Raw genomic sequence first — 6192 nt, forward strand, 5'->3', positions numbered from 1 at the left:
TTTTTGTTCTTGTTGTTGTTTAAGAGGATTGGGCAGCTTGCCCAACAACACATTGGTATCCTTGGGGCTATGCAAATAAGATGTCTGAAAACCTAATGAGGGAATTAGTCACATTAGACATCGTGTTAGGTTTCATTGATCCATTTCAGAAAAAGAAATTGGGATCTCACTACCATCAAAAAAGAAGAGCCTGGATCCAAGATTCTTATTTTTATTGAGAAGGGGGGAGTAGGGGGTGGGGAAAATAGTCTTACTTATTGTTTAGAAATATCCCCCAAGGGCGTCCAGGCACGATCTTGCACACATCAGGAACGTCAGGCAGCAGAGTGCAGGCCACCAGCCAGCTACCCTGAGGACTGCCTGGTAGCACGCTCTAGTCCTGGCTCATCTCCAGCGAGTCTGTCAGGTCCATCACAGAGCACTCCCCAGGGCATTACAGTTGTCCTTAAAGCCCTTCAATCCGAGGACGTGCTTGGCACGTTCACTCTTCTGACTGGAGGGGAGGTATGTCACCTGGAAGGTAGTTGGGGAGGCTTCAAGTGATTGGGTAAGGTCTTTGGCTGCTGACTGGTGGTGTCACTGAGAGCTCCCACTTGGTGCTTTGACCGCAGTGGCCAGCTCAGTCAGGGCCTCCTGATAGCACAGGTACTCACTCTGGCCAAAGACCCCTGCCCCATAGCGGACTGCCTCATAGCCATGCAGCAGGGGATCAATGAGGGTCTTGCACATACCCTTGAAAGGAGGAGCAGCGTTCCAAAGATAGAGCAGGTAGGAGAAATGTTTGCCCATTAGGGAACAGGGATGCCGGCCTTCACTGTGAAATGGGAACTCAGAGGCAGGAATGGCGTCCAGAGCTTTCATCTTGTACAGATAGTTGTAGCAATTTTGATTTCCCCAGGTTTCCAGCTGTGGCAGTTTGGCATCATCAACTGCAAGGAGATGGGGTTCCTACTTGCTAGCCTGAACTCTGGACAGTTGAATATCAATTACTTCTTTCAGATCCTTGGGGGCATTGTGTCCCACAGGGTCATGAGGTCCCCTCTGAGATTTCATTGCAAAGTGCATCATTTGCCTCTTCACAAAAAATAAATAGTAGTATAAACACCCAGCTCCCGTAGGCCATCACCAGCGTGACATTCACCTCGGATAGCCAGTCACTACTGGATGCCATGGCCTTCCCACCCTACACAGAGCTGCTCTGGTTTACCCCGATGCCTTGACTCATCAGCCCAGGTTTGACTGCGTTTCCTGGAGCACCCCGGCCATTTCCTTATGGGGGAAGACTAAGTGAGACCCAGCCAGAAACATGGCAGCTTCGGGAGGGGGTGGGGGGGAGGAGGCATATCCTAGATTCTTGTATTAAAACTCTTCAATCCAAAAGACAGAGCTGTGACACAAGAGAGAAAGCGATGGGGAGGAGCAACAACAGAGACATGGTGACAGCAAAACCAAGAGACTGAGAGAGAGCAGTGGGCTTAGAGGCCACAGAACAAGAGAGCTCAGAGCCTTTGGGCAGGAGGTTAGGAGGTGAAGTACTGTACATCTGAGTACTTATTTGGGAACTAGATTTGCCGACCCACACAGAGCTGAGTATATTTGGTCTGAGGCTAAGGAGTAGAGAGAGCATTTATTCCACAGAGCTAAAAGACCTTTATAATATTTGCCCATTTAGGACAGAGACCAATAGGCTACAGGGCCTGACCTTAGATGCAGGTATATCTGTCAAAGTGCTGTCCGAAAGAAGAACTGTACCTTGAGACATTTATGATCCTAAATTGTGTGTTAGGGTAGAAAAGTGAACCATTTGTCAAATATAATTTAAGGAGATCATTTATTAAACTTAAGAGATAGCAAAAGACATGCGCGTGCGCACGCACGCACACACACCCCATATATTTAAGGGAGGCCAGTAGCATAAAGTCAAAATAACAACTGAAGAATCAGTCGGGACCCTGAATAAAAAGGGCGTAGAACAAAAGGCAAGTCACAGATCACGACTGGTAGCATAGGAATACATCACAGGTACAGATGGGACTGCAGCAGCAGGAATGAGACCATGATTAGGACATGCACATTATTAGAGAGAGGGACTTACAAAATAGGTCCAGAGTCTTTACACAAAGCCAGTCAAGGCAATACTCCTGACAATGGCCCCTGTTCTTCCCTCAGGAAGTTGACCTCCATCAAGGATACACCTAGGCAGGCAAGTGGAGAGAGGCTGGCTGGAAAGGAGTGCAGTCTACTTCGAAGGCATTCTTCCCCAGAGGAAAATGATCTGCCTGCTAGGTTAATGATCAGAGAGAATTTAATGGCGGCTTAATCAAAGTGGGGACACAGCAAATGGACACTGAGTTGTCACTGTCATCAGCAACCCAATCCTAAAACCCAACTCAATGCCATCAAGTGGATTCCGATTATAGCAACTCTTTAGGAGAAGATGAACTGCTGTTTCTGGGTTTCTAAGACTAACTCTCTACAAGAGTAGACACCCCGTCTTTCACCCCAGGTGTGACTTGGAATCTGTAACCACTATGACACCAGCCTTTTGTTAAGTTGGAGTGCTCAGAACTTAAGTTCTAATACAATTATACACAGTTACTTACCCAGTGAATGCTATCATTCAGGGAGACGAGTAAAGACCTTGGACGCTGACCATCAGGACAGCCTTGTACACTGGCGCTCTCCTGGGGTCAGAGTCCAGGAGACACGGATCCTTCCTGCCTCCCCTCAAGCTCCTCGCCCAGCACTGCCCTCAGGAACCCCAGGCCTTCTCACCGTGCTTGGAGTCAGGTGAACAGATTTGCTTCACAAACCAGTCAGAAGTTGAAATCCTTCCTTGTGACACTTCAATGAGCAAGACAGTAGTAACAGATTTCTAGCTCCCTAGACTGGATCAAATTTCACTGTGGCAAATCTTTGATCTGAAACAGAAGAGGAATCAGTGTTGAGAAAGGTATGTCAGGTTCTTGGCCTGTACTTTTTGCACTAAATAGTGACCACCCCACCCTCTGGGATCAAAACCATGCTCCAATCTGAGGGTGTTTACATTAAACAAGAGCCCACTCTATCTTTACAGCGTAATTTTACTCATTTCTCAAATATCGTTTTCAACTTCGGATCCACATCCTATATGTACAGTATTTATTTATTTATTTTCAGAATAAAATGGAAGTATTTAAAGTCTCAAAATTCTCAAGCTCAGTTGAAGCTAAATATCTCCTTTTCACCAGCAATCTGAAGAAAGGAATATTTTATGAAAAACATTTACTAACCTGTACTCGACCTCAGACCAACCTTTGACGTATTTGGCTAAATCATATTTGGCTGAATCATGCTCACATATGCCCTCCAATCCATGCTGAGCTTTTCATCAAGTTTAACCTGCCACAATTCCCTTCCATCCTGTGTATTCTTTACAATATCTATTGAGTGTGAAGAAATGCCTAAGGTTGGGTAGCCCATTTATGTACAATAGTGTGGTAATTAGAGAAACTTGCTGTGGAAGTAGACAAGAGACAGAAGGACACCAACAGGACAACCTAGAGGTACCTTGGCCAAGACAGAGTTATCCTAAACAAGAAAATAAGCCAGGGGAATGCTTATTTGCTACCCTCTTAAGTTCGTGGCTTGATGCATGTCCAATTTTAAAGCCTTTGGGAAAGATTGCATCCTACAGTCAAAGAATGGCAAGGGGTAGGTAGATGGGTGATGCCAAGAACCAAGGTAAAGGCAGAAGCTTAAAAGAACAAGAGGGATCCAGGAAAGAGATGACTGATCAACCATTCTGTCATCTTGGCCTAGATTCTGGATTCCAAGCTCTAGGTAATGCTGACTGATGACACACAACACAAACTGTAGGAGAGGGCTTATTGGCTTGGGTTCTAGGATGTCCCATCCATAGTCGTGGTCTTCTAGGGAGAAAGGAAAAAGCTAATGCCTAGGCTTGAGCTTGTGAAACATGCTGTACCAGGAACCTAGTTTGGCAGGATAACAAAATGAATGTGCTGGGAAGAAGCTATGTTGTGATAAAGTAGGGAGGCAGTAGCCTGAGTGACTAGTTGGATATCACTGACACTGACCTTTTGCAAGCCCCAGTGTTTCTGAAGGAAGAGATGTGTGAGGTGAAGGGATAGGATAAAGGATGTGGATTAGTGCTAGTCTAAAACTAATCAGTAAGTCAGGTTCCTACAGAAAAACACAATTTGTTTTAAACTCTCTCATGTATACCAGTCATCAGGCATACCTTCAATATAAGGCTCACCATTCCACCGGGTCTTAAGGACAGGCTTCAACTCAGGGCTCTTACATTGGTTGGTTGCAGAGTAAGGTTGGCTTACAGGCCCCTCCTTGAGCAACACTTTTAATCTAAGCTTGACTAAGCTTTAATTCCTTCCAGAAATACTGATAGCTTGTGCAAAAAATACAAAAAAACAGAATGGTGATAGTAACAGTCAAGAGACCAACAGATCCATTGCATTGGATAAATATGCCTTATTAGGCCTGTTCAGAGTGTTGAAGAGCAGGGCTCTTACTTTTGAGGACTAGGTTCACCTCACCCAAAACATGGTATTGTCAATTGTTTCATATGTACTGGGAGTTGAACCCAGCATAAGGAAGAATGAAGAAGAATTGATTTGTTTGAATTGTAATGCTGGCCAAGAATACGGAAATAACATTGGGTCTCCAAAAGCACAAACAAATTTGCCTTCGAAGAAGTAAACTCAGAGTGCTAGTTAGAGGTAAACATACTGAGAGTTCATATTACATACTTTGGACAATGTTGTGAGAAGGGAGCAGTCCCTGGAGGATAGTATATGTGGCAAAGTAGAAGGACAGGGAAAAGTAGGAATCCCAAGCTAAAGGGATTGACACAGTGATGGCAACAATGGGTTCATCCTAAATTGTGAGTCTGGCAGAGGAGAAGCCAGTGTTTCCTTCTGTTGTATATGTTATATGTTGGTCCCTAGGATGTGGAATCAACTCAATGCCACCTAACAACAGCCTCAGAAACCACTGATCAGTACCCAAGACAGGCACAAAATACCAGTGTGTTAGTTATGTTTACAAAACTCTGTTTCCATGGTAACGGAAGCCAAATCTTTCACGCAACATTTGCTGGAACAAAAGCTTTCTTATTAAAAAGGAATGTTGTTTTTTTGGTGTGTGTGTGTGTGTGTGTGTGTGTGTGTGTGTGTGTGTGTGTGTAACAAAGCAATGACAAAATCACTGAGGAATTCCTGCCCCTTATTGATTTACACCATTCTCCTGGAGGGGAGTTGAAGGAAATCCTCTGAGATGCACCAAACAATGTCTTATGACAGAGTATTTCCCAAACTTGGGCTCAAGTGTGAGGGCAGTATACAGTCACTCAGGTGTGAGTGACTATTTGTCTGTCAAGAGGAGTGTAAATCATTTATCCCTCTACACTGAGGGGTCAGCTACAAGTCCAGAAGATCCAGACAGAGCAAGTTATCTATGAGAGTTAAGTGGGATTCAGGATACTCAAAAGGTCTACAATCACCGAAGCAAAATTAAATTCCATGCAAAATTTCAAGGCTAACTGTAAAATAGATTAAAGCTAAAGATTCTGGTAGCTAGAGACCAGAGTATTCACACAGTATTTCTTTAGGTTTTGTTGTGTAAGCTCAAGTTATTGGGTACACTTACTAACATTTTCTATGAGACCAGTAAAAAAACTGATACCAAGGTCAGATGATAATTAAGAAAACTCTAAACCAATATTGGTAATGGAATTACATGAAAAAGTTCTTAAAATTATTGGGAACTGAGTCAGACAACACATTAAAATAATCAAGCACTTACTCAATGCAAGAACACGTTGTTCTAATAAATTGGCATTCCAGGATGGAAACCTTCCCGACAGGATAGCTGAAGAAAAATGTGTGCATAAGCAAATGTGAAGAAAGCTGACAGTGCCCGGCTATCAAAAGATATAGCGCCTGGGGTCTTAAAGGCTTGAAGATAAACAAGAGGCCATCTAGCTGAAAAGCACTGAAGCCCACATGGAAGAAGCACACCAGCTTGGCTGACAACGAGGTGTCGAAGGGACCAGTTATCAGACATCAAAGAGCTAAAACCCGTATCAGTGGGTGCCCACCTTCCTGACACAACCACTGAAGACAAACGTGTGCATAAGCAAATGTGGTGAAGGAAGCTAATGGTGTCCAGCTA

At 44.1% G+C, this 6192-nt stretch overlaps 1 pseudogene; it reads right to left on the reverse strand.

Moving 5' to 3' along the window:
- Window positions 1–355: 355 nt before the first annotated feature.
- Window positions 356–1171, reverse strand: LOC142456304 (protein C1orf43 pseudogene; annotated as a pseudogene).
- Between the last annotated feature and the right edge of the window lie 5021 nt (window positions 1172–6192).

Source organism: Tenrec ecaudatus, chromosome 9, assembly GCF_050624435.1.
Source record: "Tenrec ecaudatus isolate mTenEca1 chromosome 9, mTenEca1.hap1, whole genome shotgun sequence".
Lineage (NCBI taxonomy): Eukaryota > Metazoa > Chordata > Mammalia > Afrosoricida > Tenrecidae > Tenrec > Tenrec ecaudatus.